The 18,300-nt window shown below is 30.5% G+C and overlaps 1 protein-coding gene across 3 annotated transcripts in view; it reads left to right on the forward strand.

Moving 5' to 3' along the window:
* LOC132939151 (protein artichoke) overlaps nt 1-18,300 on the forward strand; it is a 241,829-nt gene that overhangs the window by 143,300 nt on the left and 80,229 nt on the right. The window lies entirely within an intron of this gene.

Raw genomic sequence — 18,300 nt, forward strand, 5'->3', positions numbered from 1 at the left:
ACAAATAGTGCCAAGTCTAAAATTATATTCAATAATAACTAATAGCAACCTTACAATAAACAAAAATATATCATCATTTAGTCTATTAATACTAGACGGCTGACACCACTGTTGTATTTTTGACATCCAGATTTTTCCGGTGGATTTTCCTAAAATTGTCTTTCATATAAGCTTAGTCCTGACAATTACGAACACAACAAAAAAGAATCAGCCAAATCGGTCAAGCCGTATCGGAGCCAACCCGTCACAAAGATTTCACAAAGTTAAATCATACATTTACGTACACACAACACGGGGTCCGCGATCTACCGCAGGTAGATTGCCTACCTGATAATCTACTGCTGTAAATCAGAATTTTTATTCCAGGCAACAAAAAAGTCGAATAAATAAAAGTTGATATATTTTGAACACCATACACTGAATATTAAATAACGGATTAAACAAAGTTTGAGTCATATAGAGTTGGTACTTACATTTAACGGGGCAACGAAGTGCACGGGATCAGCTATTTTTGATAAAAATATATTAATTATCATTAATACCGCTAGAAACATTTCAATACGTTTTCATTGACCATGTTTTTATTTACTTGCCGATCACATTAAACGATAAAATTTGAATAAAAAATTATACATATCATTCCTCCGGAGGCAAAATAAACAACCAATCACGGGTGAAGCTGTGACGGGTTGGCTAGTTTTTTTTTTTTTTTTTTTATTTAAAAATATAATTACAATCTATACAACAATTTGGTACAATAAGTAATTTAGATAAAGTATTTACATGTCTAGAATAACAGATGGGGGAGGGCACTCAGTAGTGCCACCCGACAGATTTAAATTAGAAGGTCTCTAGGCCAGGAGCGTTTTATAGGTCGGCTAGTTATAATTATAATTTTAATTAAATATTTCTTCGGATATTATTCTATAAAATCATCAATATAATTGCTTTTGTCACATCTTTAAGAATATTTTAGTACATTTTGATATGAATAATTCAACGTGTCTCAAGCGTATAATAAAACTATATAGGTATACATTATTATACACCTACCTATATTTCGGTAAATATTTATTAAGTTTATCTAAGAATATAACGTTGAATATGACATAATACACAGTACGATTGTGTATTCTCCATTCGCATATTATACATTTCAGTTCATAGAACAAAATAGTATAGATGTGTACAATAAATCTATTACATACATGTGTTTTGAATGTATGAAAAACATTCAAGTAAATCATATTTACTTAAACAGTCGCGAGTCGTAGACATCATTTTTGAATATAGTTGTTTGTTTACCTAAAATAAACATACCTACCTACCTATGTAGTATGTATGTACACATACAAGCAGAAGATTATTATTTTATTCATATGTTGTTAAAGAATCGTACATAAGTCTATATTCATACTTGGTAATTTTGAAACCATCTGGATGATCATCCGCTGTTCAATTTTACCGTTATTCGATATATATCTACCTAAAGATCTACCTATTTAGACTTGGATATGAATATCATTAAAATAATATTTTGTATTATCTACTGTATTATCATACTAATTTTTTGGTTAGATGTGTAGTTTTATACGTATCATGCAGCAAACGTTGCACGTTTAAAAAGCGGGTAAGTGGATGTCGCTCTGCTGTACGCAGTAGGTTACAATATGTGCGTCAATGTATAATAGGGATTGTATTAAACTTGAAATTCAACGATATAATATCATTGTATAAGAAAAAAGATTCTGAGCGGAGACGGTTTGTCAGTCTGGATATTTTATGTTGTTATTATTTATTATAGCCTGTAGATTAGTTGATTTAATATTATAATATTATTATTTTTCATTCGTTTCTACGGTGATAAGCAAAGCGTTAGAAATTAAAATCCCGTTTTTACCGGTTTTTCGTAAATATTTGGTGGTGGTTTTTCCCGTGGCATTAAATAATTATTGAGAAAATCGTAAAATGACCCGTTTAAAGTACCTACCATCTTGATCCAATTTGCTAAAAGATGAGATACTATATGGGGGACGGAGTGGCCGAGCGGACTAAGGCGTCGGTCGTGACGCGGCGCTGGTTCAAACCTCGGTTCACGGGTGGCATTTTTCTTAAAATACGGTGTCCGGAGAAAAGTGCCGCCATCCCCCACCCGGGCATGGCAGATACCACGGGTGCCCACTAAAAAGTCTGCCAAACCAAAAACACACGTGTTTACTAACCTACAGTTTCTCCCCTACAGACAAAAAACAAACAGCTAATGGCCATAGTTGCCGGGCTTCACGATCAATAAAAAAAAGATACTATATGTTGAAATCGAAGCACTCCTTCTGGTAGAAATTCTGTATACAGGATAAAAAAATAAAATAAAATGAACACCATTGTAAAACCACTAGCTTCCTCGCTCCGCTCAGAATCTAAAAATAGTAACAAATTAATAACATTTTAAATTTTAATGGTATCGAATCGATCCATGATTCGGTAATGATGAAATTTATTATTAAATAAATGATTTTTAATGTTTGTGAATTAAGACCCAACATGAGATAACGCGTATGTATCATACAATATATTATGCGTTGTATTTTAAATATCATCTCAAAAAACAAATAGATATATTTTAGTCTGTAACAGTTTGATTAAAAAATAAATATTTGGCTAGAATAAAAAAAAATACACACGACAATTATTTGCACATTTCTACAATTAATGTTTAGTGAAATTATATATTATTGATATGCGCGCTTGCACCAAAACAAAATTCAATTTAAACATTCACAGGAACGCAAAAATCACTTAAAAAATAATGCTCCCCCCTCCACATCCCACCGCTTGACAGAATGCAGACGACCGTCTATATATGCACATGTAATAATAATAATAATACGCTGTAGGAAATTGTAATATTCCGGCCTTTGATATTTGCTGATGACATCTGTGCGCGTCGCCCAAAAGCTCCGAGCAAATAAAATAATAAATAAGACTTCCACTCCGGTCGTTCGGAAGAATTTGTTGATTCCGTTCACAATATCAAGTACCTACCTACCGATCACCCTCCCCGACTATATTCCACAACCGGAACTGGAACGCCTCTCCCCGCACCTCTCCCTACGCCACTCCCCCCGAAACGTCATTCGTCCTTAAATCAAACGGTCTAAGTCCATTAAACGACGACAATGGGGTAGATCAGCGATCCCACCGTTGACGACACTGGCTGGCGTTGGCGTCCGGGCCCGATTGACATAGAGAATGTGCGTTGTCGAGTCGCGCGCCTTAAATGTTTGGTCTTCACGATTTCGAGTGCCGTTCGGTGCCTCCTGCTTATAGTCCTCAAACGTTATAAAAGTCCTCGATTATACGTCACGGCGTTTTTATTTGTTCTTTCTCTCTACATCGTCGCCTCTATTCCGTCAAAAACAATAAAAAAAAAATATACACGCAGAAATATTATATTGTCACAATGTTTTGTAAATAAATTGTAGTATTTAATGTTCCGGCAGAAATTATTACTCCCGCTGTCTGATGTATTTACCCCCCACCCTTAACATGACATTTTTACCGGAGGGAAACTATATCCTAGGATATTTATACCCCCCTTAACACGATATTTTTATTGGGGCGGGGGTAACTTTACCCGAGGGTGAATATATAGTAGTATATTTTTACTTTGTCGATAATTATATCCTAGTATTTATTCACCCGGTGAGGGGAGGGGGGGGTGGAGGTAAAAATATCCTGGTAGGAAAAATATCCTAGGACATATTTACCGCCTAGAGGATGTCAAAATATCCTAGTATACTTACCCCCGGTAACTATAACCTAGGATATATTTACCGGGGGTAAATATCGCCTGTTACAAATGTTATTTCTACAACAAATAAATAAGCTCCCGAAAGTTCTGGAAAATTTGGTGCATCATCACACATAATGGCTGAATGTCAGCACATCATTAGCATCATCAGCTATAAGTACATAATTATATTATTTTTGTATACTAATAAACTAAAATTAAATTAAAATCAATCAATATGAGTTGCTACAATCTGCCCTAAAGCCGCGATCGCACGATGATAGTAAAACGCGATAGTTACTATCGTGAAAGCTGCTATCAAGAGAGTGTCGTAGTGCGAACAGATCGATAGTGACTATCAAACTATCACGAAAGCGACTCTCGCACTATCATGCATGCATGATAGTGTGATAGTAGATTTCACGATAGTCATAGTAATTATCATCGTGCGGACACTCGACTACCGTACTATCATACTATTGTAGTGTTTGTACATCTTTTTTTTTCTTATATATCAACTTTCCACCCACTATCACAATTTACTATCACCTTCATACACTCCTCGTGTGAACACATTTGATAGTGTGATAGTACTATCATATATTCTCATGATAGTAACTATCGCGTTTTACTATCATCGTGCGACCGCGACTTTAGTCTGTAAAAAAGGAAAAGTAAATAGGTATTACTTTAATATTATTCTTTATTTTATAGTTATAAATTAATTATATTTTTAATTACAAGTATAGAGCTATTTTACACTTATGTGTTAATTTGTTTGTATCCTTTTAGGAATCATTAAAATTGTTTACTCTAAAATTGAGATTTCAAAGAATATATGATAACTTGTAACAAATTGGATCTTGTTAGTACTTTAAATGGTCAAAATTAGTAGGAATAACTAAAAAAAATAAATATAGCAAAGCAGGAATATAAACTCAACAATATACAGTTTTCATGAAATTGATTTTATTTTTTAGATTCTGAGCGGAGCGAGGAAGCTAGTGGTTTTACAATGGTGTTTATTATTTTTATTTTATCCTGTATACAAAATTTCTACCAGAAGGAGTGCTTGGATTTCAACATATAGTATTTTATCTTTTAGCAAATTGGCCCACTTTGTAACCTACTGTACAGCAGAGCGACATCCACTTACCCGCTTTTATTTAATTGAAATATTCACCAAATATTACAAGATTAGCATTTTAAAGATATGGTTTAAATATAATATTATTCCAAATATTTTTGATTTCTTTATTCAGACATTTTAAATTTTAAATTTTTTTAGTTATCTTATTCGATAAATCTTATTAATAACGTTTTTTCTCGAGAAAAAAATCTTACAAAATATGTAATTGGTTCTTAATACGTTTTTCAAACTTAAAGCAATTTAAATATATCAAAAATATATGAGCAAAATATTTTTTTTTTAAGCGTTTGAAGTTAAAGCGTTTATGTTATTGGATATTCATACAAAAAAAAACGATTTAAAATTTAAAATTTTAGATTTTTACTTGGAAATCAAAAAATAGCAACCGTTGACACTTGGAACATTCTAATATTAGCTACTTAATTAATAATTATTTTAGATACACAATGAAATGTTCAAAGTATTTAGACTAATTTGAAACTATTTATACCTCGGCTGACTTATTAGCAAGGTCTACGTTACGCTAATATTGTCTTATAAGTTTATAACGATAATAATATATGATATATTAAATCTAAATACCTATGTATATTGTATATACATAAATTAATAAATTTGTGTATGTGGCTTATTGGAAACTGCTAAATCAATTAGCACAAAATTGTGCACAGATATTCCTTAAGATTCAGGAAGACGTGTTCATAGGTTTTCAACCCCTATAGGTTGCTTTGCTGTTATACGCATAAATTTAGTTTTGGCTTTGAAAATTTTAATGTTTAAATAATTATATATAGGGTTGGGATTAGTTTACAAAGCGAGGTACACCGAAGCCGATTTTCCCGTTTACTGATGTACCTAAACTAAAACCGATGTATATCATCAATGTGATCGTATTTTATGTTCGTTAATTTTTTCACAGGTAAAGTCGGGTCATACAGTTTGTTCATAATATAATATACGTACAACACTTATGAAAAATAAATTACTAATATTAATATAAAATATCTTCAGAAATAGAGGTTTTTCATACCTATATGCAATAATTTATCATTAAATTCAAATTTAACAAAATATCCTACTCAACGTCAAGGTCCACTCGAAACATATTATACAACAGATAACAACAGAGTGACTTCCCCTGTTTTCAAAATTTAGTTGTTTTCATAACAATCTACAAAGCATTTATGAACTTTTTTGTCGACTAAACATTATAATCGTATGTAATAACACAAGTTCAGAGATAAATTAACACTAATTCATATAAAATGGGAAAACTATAAAAGACACTGAGACATAGTGCAAAAAGAGACAAAACTTAACAGGTTTTTTATATGTATAATATTTATTAATATTATTTATTATTATCGTTACAATTTACAATAATTAGGTAATGTGTTTGTGCATACATACATTTCATAAGTATACCTTTTATAATTTCGGAAACATAATTATATTATCATTCTTCATTACACATTTATTATTTACTAAATTAACAATCACTACTTCAGTTTTGTTCGAGGATACTATTCGTGAATATTTAAATTAGATTATAAGAACAGGTGAATATAATACATAATAATATAATGCATATAATTACACGATTACTTACGATGACCAATGAAATATTTTATTTAATTGATCATCATATAATTTTTCTCAAAATAACAATTTTAAATTATTTTATTACCCAATATGACAATATATATCTATTAATTTATATATATATATATATAGACACATAATATCATCTCTATATTTACTTTAAATACTGATATGACTACTCATTGTATATTTTGAAATGTACTATGACCTTAAGACGGCATTCAGCGACGTGCCTTTTTCTGAAATGTAAATGAAAAATAACGGCTCCTTGTGTTGTGTCCGTTGGTAATATCTTTAGATTACAATTTTGGTGAACAAATTATCTTAAACGTCACACAAGTACGGTCTCTCACCAGTCACCTGTCCTCTAGTGATTCGTCAGAGTGATATTTTTAGTGAATCCACTTGTCACACGGGTTCGGTCTCTCAGCCGTGTACGTCCTCCAACCTCCGGCCATTTTGCTCATTTCATAGTCGTACATCTTGCACATGTCGTCACTCTTATTTCTTGACTTGTCAATACTGAATTCATTGATGCTGGAATTACTGTGTTATATAATATATTTATGAACTTACCAAATGGAATTTAATTTTTGCCAGCGTTTGTCGTGTTTCGTCCAAAGTGATTGCATAATTATTATTAATTATACCATTTTTATTTATTGCATAAATATGGATTAAATACATCTTGACATAATGCTCTTTGGCCTTTAAATATACGAATATACATGTATGTGATAACTGATTATACAATTTTAAAAATATGATTTTAATATAATAATATATATTCAGATTATTATGATAAAGCAATCAAATCAAATAATTTAATAAAATGTATATCTTTTCAATATTTAATGCACTATTGTCCGACTAGGTGGCAGTATATCGATCATGAATCGCTTAATTAGCTATTAAAACTAATAATATAAAGTGCGTAGTTGTAGCTGAAAGCTATTAACACCGGGAGAACTCGTGTTGGTATTTTAATTTCTGTGCTTTTGTTTTAATTTCTTGTTTGAAATTTTAATTTAAAATTATCCTGAACATCAAAATTAACAAAAAGTTTATTACTAGCTATAGCTAATAAATATATTAATATTCGAGCAATATAGAAAATTATAACACTTAAGAGAATGACATTTTGTTTCGGAGTTTAATGTATGCTAAATTGTTTGTTTTTTTCCAAACTTATTACTATGCGTTTCGATTTTTGTCGAATTATTATTACATTTTGTAATTATATTACCTACAGCTTCATAGCAGAGTACCATGTAATTATTTTTTAATTACATTTATACATTTTTGCTATTTTATTTGAACTGAAATCAAATTTTAGTGATCACTAAAAAATAATTGCACTCACAACTTAAAAGAATTATTAAACAATATTATAGGTATTTCCACATTTTTTTGTTGAGCTTATAAAGTACATAAAATAATAAATACTAATATATGAAAAAAGCGTATTGTATGTAGGTATAGGTAGCAAACATTATAGTATAATATAGCACATGCAATTATGCGAGTCGACCTTAAAGTCGATCTCTTAAAGAAGGCATACAAATCAGATTTTTTTTTTATATAATGCAATTCAGATGCATCAGAAATTTTTAAGGGTACCCTGTGATATGATTTTATGGGGGTTTATTTTTTCTAGAAAAATGGTATCCTTCCCGCCCCCCTCTGCTCACCACTTTCAATGTTTATACGATTATGGCCCGTCTCTCATATATATACAATAGTGTGTCGACAGAAATTGTGCAACTGGCGGCGGCGGACGTGATTCAACGGTACCTACGCCAATTATTATTATTTTGTTGTTAGTGGTGAAAAATCATGTTCAGTGAAAACAAAAACCAGAAAAGTCCTTACGTAAATCACATTAAACGCGTGCAATTTTTTTTGTTTTCGTTTTTAACGTTTGCAGGGTCCGCTTCGGAAAGACCAGCCGAAAAAAAGGAAACGGAAATTTAGGCTTTTTCCGTCAAATAAAATATATTGGTTTTACTCGGAACCCGATTTTTGTGCAAACGAATACATAACACACACACACATATATATATATATATGTTTTATAATGTGTTTGCGTGTATATGTGTATATATCTGTTTACGGTTCGTACGTTTATTGCTCAAGTTTACTACCCACGGTGGAGGCACCCGTTTTAAAGACAAACAAAACTACAAACAAAAATCCGGTCGAAAAATAAAGACCGTGTGCGAATAATATATTTTATTAAGCGAGAGCTGATGTTGACAATTCGCCCAACGACGTTTTGTCCGTAAACTTTTCGCATAATTTATTTCGCGACGATCGGAGATAAACGCGGTCCTCCGGCCAACGTACGGTCCGGACTTACATTGCATAATTCCGATAACCGTGAATATATATATATATATTACGACAATGTCGTTGTAGTTATATATACGTGTGACATGCAAATAAACGTTAATTTCCAATTATATATTCGTACCCACCCAACCGCAGTGTACTATCAAGAACTTAATATTATCTTACTGCAATGACTTTTTGTACCACAAACAATTGTAGAATAAATACAAAATATATTAAAAAATGGATTTGATTGGATTCTAAAATAAAATAGTACCGACCTACATAGTAATAACAAGTAACAGAATTTTTTTTTTTATGCATTCTATAAAGATTTATAATTATTTAGATCTTAATAAGGTAATCAACAATCAAAAACACTGTATCATTGGCCAGGACCACCTGTAAAATACTTTAAGCCAACATTTTTATAATACTTTAATGGTTTTTAAAATGTTGTCGAAAGTACTTATATTAATAAAAAAAAAATTCTCGTAACTATAAGTTATTTAAATTTTTTTTCTTCACTTTTTCAAATCGTTTTTCAAGTTTTGTTCACTTAATAACTTAACGTGCAGCATCTATTGGCTGCATGCTCTCATTTACTGTTATCCCGTATCTCCGACGATCTTACCATTATTATCCCGCTGGAAATGTTTTCATGACAATAGCGATGAGACCATCGGTAAACATTTTTAGTCCCCCAAACGGGCTTAGTTGTATTTTGGTCATTATAATATTATCGTTGCATCGGCGGTGGTATAAGCGAGTATAATTCAGTCTCGGCGGGTAAACACCACTACGATTAGCTATACACATATTATTATATAACTCTATAATTGGCGAACACTACAAATACCTTTATTGTGCCTGTGTTTGCGCTGAATTTTTAATTACATTTTGTCATCGTCTATTCCGCTGATAGGATATTAGGATGTACAATATTGACAATTGCCCATTTTATTCGCACGAAATAATAGACTATGCAGTGTTTGTTTGAAATTGAAATATATTATACCTATTATGCCCTATTCTACGCAGTGGCGTGTAACATAGGGTCCAAGTGTTGCGCATGAAACACTTTAAATATGGGTGGATTATAGGTATTGAAAAAAAAAAATAAAATAAAAAAAAATAGTATATTTGTAATTATTTTATGGGTAGGTATAACAATATTATGTGGAGTAGGTCACCTACCAACCTAACCTTATAAGATATACTTACTTACGGAAATATTAATGTTTTTTTTTCGATCGAGGCTTCGACAACTGAGGTCATTAGCCTGTGGAACTGTGGAGGAGGGTACTGTAAGTTTTGAACACGTGTGTGTTTGTTTTGGTAGAATTTTTGAGTGGGCACCCGTAGGTATTTGCCATGCCCGGGTGGGGGAGGTCGGCCTCTCTCTCCGGACACCGCGGCTGCCCGAAGAAAAATGCCACCCGTGGCCGAGTTCGAACTGGTGCCTTAGTCCGCTCAGCCTCTCCATCCTCCATTAATTTTATTATGAGCACAAAATACGAACAAGACAATATTGAAATAGGTATTTACAATGATTATAAAAACTTTGAAGTATGTCATCGTATAAAATAATATGTAACTTCCGGGTATGTAAAATCTTTTTTGTTTATTTATCAAAACTATACTATGTTTGTATAATAATATACGATGATTATTACAAAATTACAAAATTCTTGAAATTTTATCTAGTATTATTAATTTCAATATGTGGAAACATTTTAATATATTCTCAAGTATACTTAATATTCTCTACTATTCGGGTGTACAAAGCAAATTTCATTAAAAACCAGTACACACGCGATGGTATGTGATCAGGCTTGAGTGAACACAATTCAATAGAACTTCAAATTAAATTGTTATAAATAATTGTTATAAAACTACATCGAACCGTTTAGTTTAATATCTCGGCTTTTAAATAGTTTTGAGTATTTCATAATTTTCAAACGAATAAATATATTTTTCCTTTTTTAATAATATTATACTAAATAATATTAAATCAATCAATTGCATGGACTGCCAGACTGTTCAAGCCTTCACTCGATTTCGATCCTCCATTCATTATTCCAGTCAAGCCTTAGAAACTCGCCCGCGGATCAGCGTTTTTCTGAAATTTACCGAATCACATTTACTCAATTTATTCCATGAGAGATTTTAACGATAAATTGCGTGAAAATGTTAAACATTAAGTTTATCTCGGGATGGAATTGGATAGGACATTTTACATGGAAAATACATCTAGAATAGAGTGCCATATAAGATAAAACGTGGAAAAAAAATTATAAATTTACTTTGTTTTCCCAGAAGGACTGGAAAAAAGTCTACAGCGTGCTGTGCATGCAGTGTGTATAATAATATTATAATGTTGAACGAATTGAAATGATAGAATATCGCTAATGTATCATTTGTAATAAAGTTTATTTATATGTACACTGCGATCGGATAATCAGCCAGTAAGTATAGCGTCTATATACTTATATCATACGCTGAAGATAATGTAATTATGGAATAGCTTTTCTCTCCCTTTTATATATGATATTAGCCGAGTCGGAACTCGGAAGACACAAAATTTCCAACTGTTATTATACTAATTGCATCTTAAAAAACCGTACATCAAGAGTTCAACTCTCTATAATGCAGATAATATTATACAATATGTCAAATAATGTTAATAACGTTTTCATTTCGCTGGTCGAGCACGCCGATAATAATCGTGGGCATACTATATATTATAATTAATGCAAATGTTTTACAATTCAACTCAAGACTTCGTATATCATCGTCGTGTAATAAACCGTGTTCACGATATTACAAAATTGAATTATTTTTAAATGCGTATTACATTATCGCGTACTATTATGGTATTATTAATTAATTTAAACCCAGAGTCGATGAATAGTTAGATAATATTATTATGTTATAAGTCATGACGTATATAGGATCGTGTTTAGAAACATCGACAATGTCAGCAATAACACTAGTCGCTGTACCAATATTATTAATTATTATATATTATGCTATTTAATGAAACTTTCCGCCATCTACATGTAGCTATATTTTACGAGTACGAATATAATTTTCAAGTATGACATACAATATTTTAAAGACCCGTATAGTAAGAGTATTGTACAACATTAATAATCAGTAACTTTACAACACTGTGGTTATATAACACAAAGTTTCTGAGATATTTAAATTAGTCAAATCGTTATGTACCATAACACTGTATACAATATTATACAATAATATGTTAACTTGAAAATCATTAATTTTAGACTTTATATTAATAATAATTATTAATAATGGTTGATCACTCGCAATCCCAATGACAATTATATCATTACACATTTAACCCTAGCTGCTAATCAACAATTTTTACAAGTACGCAACCTTGTATATCGGCGTGTACAAAATACGAAAATATATAATATTGTATTATTATATATCTATTTTATAATGTTACAATTTTTTTTTTCATAATAATATCTTATACTTGCATAATCATTAATCATTCTAATTATCAAAGTGTAATTTGTATACCAGTACATCCACTCAAAATACATATATCAATTTAAGTATCTAATGTGATAACTGATGAGTAATTTTAAAGATCAGTTCATTGCATTGCAGACCGGACCAACCATGGACGTAGTTGTTTCATAGTCTATATATAGGGTTGAGTTGGCTGTACGTGGTAAAAATGCGTTTCCCGTGTACAAATAACTCTGGACATTTTTTTAGGGTTGATCCGAACAGCTTCCTCTTAGTGGACAAACGACAAACTACGCACAAAAATCGGAAACTGTTTCGGGGGATGGGGGGGGGGAGGGTTGATTTCGGCCGGATACAAGAACTATACTAGTGTGCATACATTGTATATACTATTATTTATAAATACGCACATATTTACAGTTAACAATATACATACATTTAATATCTGGCAACTATGTAACGGTACTGTATAATAATAACACACGTACAGCACTATACAGCAAACATCTAATGTCCCCTTATTATGCATACACAAAGTTTTATTCTCCGCGATATCAAGTTGTCAACGGTATGTTTGAACTTGTGTCGCAGTATATTATATTGTATCCGAGGTATATATTATAATATTATGGCCACATAACATATTATTACATATATATGTTAAAGTACGCACTTGATTTATGTTTTATATTCTCAAAGGATAACATCAATTACTGCGATTTATTATCATAATATAATTTTATTATTATTATTATTATTATTCGTACTATACTGTACGGGAACCGTAATTACATTTTGTCCTTCTTATTTTCATTTCAGTCGTTGATGACTTTACGAATTTCGTCTCGTCCGTTCTCAGAGTGTTGTTTTAATGCGACGACAGACATATAAGTTGCATTCCAAATTCCAAATCCGTCTGTTATTATTTTTACCTCGAGTAATGAACATGTTCCCCTTATTTACCTAACTCTAAGCATAACATTGTCTGTATTCCAAATAATGAATGAGTAAACTATATTATGATTAAAACGTCCATGTATTTGGTTCGTAATTGTCACAGAAGCTATATACCAACTGTACCATACTTCATGAACCATAATATGATACAGTTAAAAGTTTTTGGACATATAATATAAGAAATCATATTTCGATTATTATAATAAATAATAATATAATCTTATATATGTGGTGCGCATAAATTAATCGAGACATGAACGGTATTTTACTATAATATAGTATAAATATATAATAGCTACACATATTTCTATATCATGTTATAACTTATAATATATTATATTGTTTATGATATTTGATTTAATAATATGAACACAGAACAATTATCATATACATGTTTAGTACTTATCAAAAATATGAATATTTCTTTACACCAAATAACATACAATGTATAGCAAACGCATAATATCGGAGTATTGGTTGTTTTTATTTTTAAACAACAGCTGAGAGTTGGTATTTTATTATGAACAAATTGTTTTATATATATATATATATATATCAATAGTTAGAAGGTAAAAGGGCATAAGAGCCAATTTCAAAAATGATGGGGAAAGCCGAAAAACATATATTTTCATATAACATGTGTTACAACCCTAGAACATCGTATAACAAATCTTTTTGGGACTTGATATGAGATATAATGAGTTTTTAAGTGTTTTTTTTATTAATTGTTCATAATAACAATATATTTGTGTATTTAAAGCCAATTAAAAAAAAAAAATGACTTTTACGCTCATTTTTATATATTATATACAGTGGTTCATAGTTTATGTTATGAACAAATTCTGAATTTAGGAAAACAGTGTGGAAAAAATCTTATTAGTATTATTTATAGAAAAATAATATATAAGAATTTATAGTTAGTAATAGTTTTAAATATGTAAAAATTACAAAAATTCTATGTCCTTTTGACCCGAAAACTATAACGATTTTAACAAAACACATTAGCAGTGTAACATAATATTTCATAGCTCTGTTCCATACTTCAAGTGATTTTTTTTTATCTTAAATTATAAATCTATCAGACAATATGACGGGGAAAATATTATCAAGGCGAAAGGGTCTGAACATTACACAATGGAGGGACCTGTTTGAATAAAATTGATGATTCGTTTTGGTATGCTCCTAAAGTATAAAATATATACCTTTTAAAAGAAATGTTCGATATGAAAATATTACGTGTTGAATATGATGCACTTGAAGCCTGAACATGTTATTCGTTACCCATACGTAACTAGGCATATCAAATTATAATTAAATACAATTTAAAATAGTTTATATAAAAAATTAAATTAAAAAAATATTGTCTTACTGTAATAAAAATAAATTTAGTTTACAATTAGTTGTGATGTTTGAAGTAAAACCTTACGAACTATTATAAATTATAACATACAATAATATAATATATTATATTACTGATTAAAAATAAAAATTATTTATAAAGAGAGAATTTACAGTCTGTAAAATAAAAAAAACAATAAGTTAATTTGTAGACTTCAATAATAAATGAAGAAAAATGGATGACGTGATGGGGTATCCAGCGAAACTAGTTCAAAAGAAAAATATTAGGCATTATGATTGTATTTTGAAAAATATATTATAACTTTTTGATAGTAATATAATTAATTTATATTATATAATTTATTTATATTATATACATTTGCATCCCATTGTTTTAATCGTATTTTACAACATTTTGAATTTAAGAAAAGTACTTCAAATGCGTTAGCCGAAACTTTAATCGCACATGTAGTGATTGTTTTACTTTTGTACAGTTGTACAATCTGAATGAAGTGTACAAAATTAAAGTTTTATAACTACCTATAGTTAATATCGAATTGAAGACTTGTTGCTAATTTATTTTTGAAAAATTTAAAGTATTTTATTTCAAATTTTTTACTGAACAATGAAATACCCTGTTTTCCTAAAATATAGCAACCTAGTGGAAATATTACATATTTTTTTAATTATTTATATTTAATTGTATGATTCGTGGCATGAGTAAGCATGGGTTATTCATAATAATATTTATATTATAAAAACATTTTATTAAAAACCACAAAAGTTAATTAATGACAACATAAATGTTGCAAGTTTATGTAATGAATCACTTTAAATAATAAATATATATATAAAACGGATACACACAATATACTTAGGTACTTTTAATCTTTAACCTTTAGTAAAATCCGATCAAATTTAAAACAACACAACGTGCATAAATAAATATAAATCAGTAGTTTTTATTAAAAATACACACATTATAATATATTTGAAACGAATTTAAGTTATTTTTTAAATTCATTAGGTTCCACAAAGCCTTGGTTTTTTTGGTTTTAAATTCGTATTCTTTTTTTTAAATACATACTTCAGTGCCACAGTAGTCATCTGTATAGTTTAGTGCGGTACTGTATGTATTGTATACGTTAAGCCGGATTAGGAAGATTGATATTTTATCCATAATCCAATATAAAAAATGAATCTACGACCACTATTTAATCAAATATATAAATACCTCTTGATTGAACGTATATATTAGCATAAAATAATTTTTATTAGCCTAGTCGCGTTTCTGTTTACTGATATATATATATACACTCAGACATATAGGGGACAAAAAATAAATAAATAGAATTTAAACGTTAAACGAAGGATAAAGAAGGATCAATATGTAAAGCTACGAGCATATAAATCTCTAATGACAAATATCTTTTTCACCTGACTTAGCGCGAAAATAGAATTTTCTTATTATACTTAACTGCACTGTATGAGTGTGTATTTGTATATCAGTATGCTATAGTATAATGTGTGTATGTGTATAATATATTACATTAAAAACATTCCAGCACATGGTCTAATGATAATAACTATATAGTGTACCTAACATAAATATTATACATAATAACTAATTGTGTAACGTTATGCCCTGAAAGAAACACAAACCGTACAATGTGCAGTGTGCCAGTGTATGGGACGTTATAAAAAAGAAAGAATAAAAAAAGGGTTGAGAGATCGAGACATACGTTGACCAAATATTATAATATTATGTACACTTCCAGAAGTGAAACTATTATCGAATAGTCGTCATCGTCTTACAATTATACATCCCACTCGCTTTGTTATATATCCCTTTCGCGCACTTGAAATACTTTACTTGTGTACAGACTTGTGTTTAACTTTTTTAATTAAGCATAAAGTGTATATTGTAATTATATTTGCGTTGTAAAAAAAATTTTGCCCCCTTTAGATCTTTACTCTGTATACTTTAGTAACACTATGCACATTGGCGTAAAATTGAATATTTGTCTACACACCTATACGCTATACACAAAATATTACGTACACAATAATAATATGTATAACTGTGAAACTACTCGACCCACATCACTCGTACAGTCTTCGTACTACAGTCGTACATATTGTATGTCACACACTCGCCCTATCCCGAGATTTCCACCTCAAAGTGTTCACGCGTGGAAACGATATTATATAGCGTGTACGATGAAAGTCGCGAAAGAGCTATTATATAATATAATAATAATAATATATGGGTATAGCGAAGAAAAAAAATCTTCCCATCGGTTTTGACAGAACACTTAAGCTTCCGACAGCGAGCGAAAAATGTGAAAAAAAATTGTTTAAAAAAAATATTATATATATAATATGTACAAGTAATATATGTTAAATAAAAAAAGTTACCTCTCCTTCGCGCCGCCGTGGCTATACCTTCGACGAAGATCGCACGCATACATCAAAATCTGGTTTGCTACGCGAGATGTGGTTATTGATGTGCCCGCGAACGCGAGCGTCGATGGTGGAAATATATAATATAAATTCTCTTGGGGGGGGGGGGGGGAAATGATGATAATAATAATAAAATAAATAGTAATACATTATAATATGTGTGCGATGACGACGACACGTCGTCGGTCCCGGTTAGGATCCGTCCCCGTGTGAGTAAAACGAGGAGTGGGAATCTATATACGTATTAAGGTGTACGGGTGAACGACAGAAAAAACATTTATTCGTTATATTAATCGTGCCGATCGATATTTTAAACGATTCGGATTTTTTTTTTCTCCCCAGCTCGTTTACTCCGCGTGACAGTTTTACAAATGTATCCAATTAACGTGGCGTGAGCCGAGTCTGGACGGTACGCGAATCTATATATACGTACGCGTATGTATATATATATATATATAGTATATACAATATACATATACATATTACATTTTGTAGGCGTAGTACCTGCCTGTACATCGGCGTCCGCAGACGAGAGACAAATCGTTAAAACACGGTTCACATTTACATAAAATATATTCCATTTATACGTCTTGCTTACGTGCTCAACGCGAATATCGCGATGTACTCATGATAATATTTTAATAACATCATGGTCGAGTGTGAGTCAAACGCCTAGGTCGCCTAAGTGAATTTCATAGGTGAATATAATATATTATATTGGTGACATCATCTATATTGTCCGGGGTATGGTTGACATTTTTAACCACATTACCTATATTATTATACCAACCACGGATGCTGCGGGATACAGATTCCGACACACCTGTTTGTTGCGCTTGGCCGTTGATTTCAGAGAGATATAATATGCGTATAGGTACTATATTAAATTATGATATGTGTTCGCTACTAAGTGATTCCTTAGTGTACATTTAAAAATTAACAACGACCAATTAACCAGTAAACAAATGTAATTCTCGTAGATATATAACAATAAAATAAAAATAAACAAAAAATATGTATTTATAATACTTCTTTTACGGCATATACGTAAGTCAATATAAAATAAATATGTACAAGGAAGTAACTATATTTTTTATGTCAAACTGATAAATCTATTTTTCTTCAGCAAATATATCTACCTAGTTATTATTTTAGATTTATC

This window comes from Metopolophium dirhodum, chromosome 2 (genome assembly GCF_019925205.1).
Source record: "Metopolophium dirhodum isolate CAU chromosome 2, ASM1992520v1, whole genome shotgun sequence".
Taxonomy (NCBI): Eukaryota; Metazoa; Arthropoda; class Insecta; order Hemiptera; family Aphididae; genus Metopolophium; species Metopolophium dirhodum.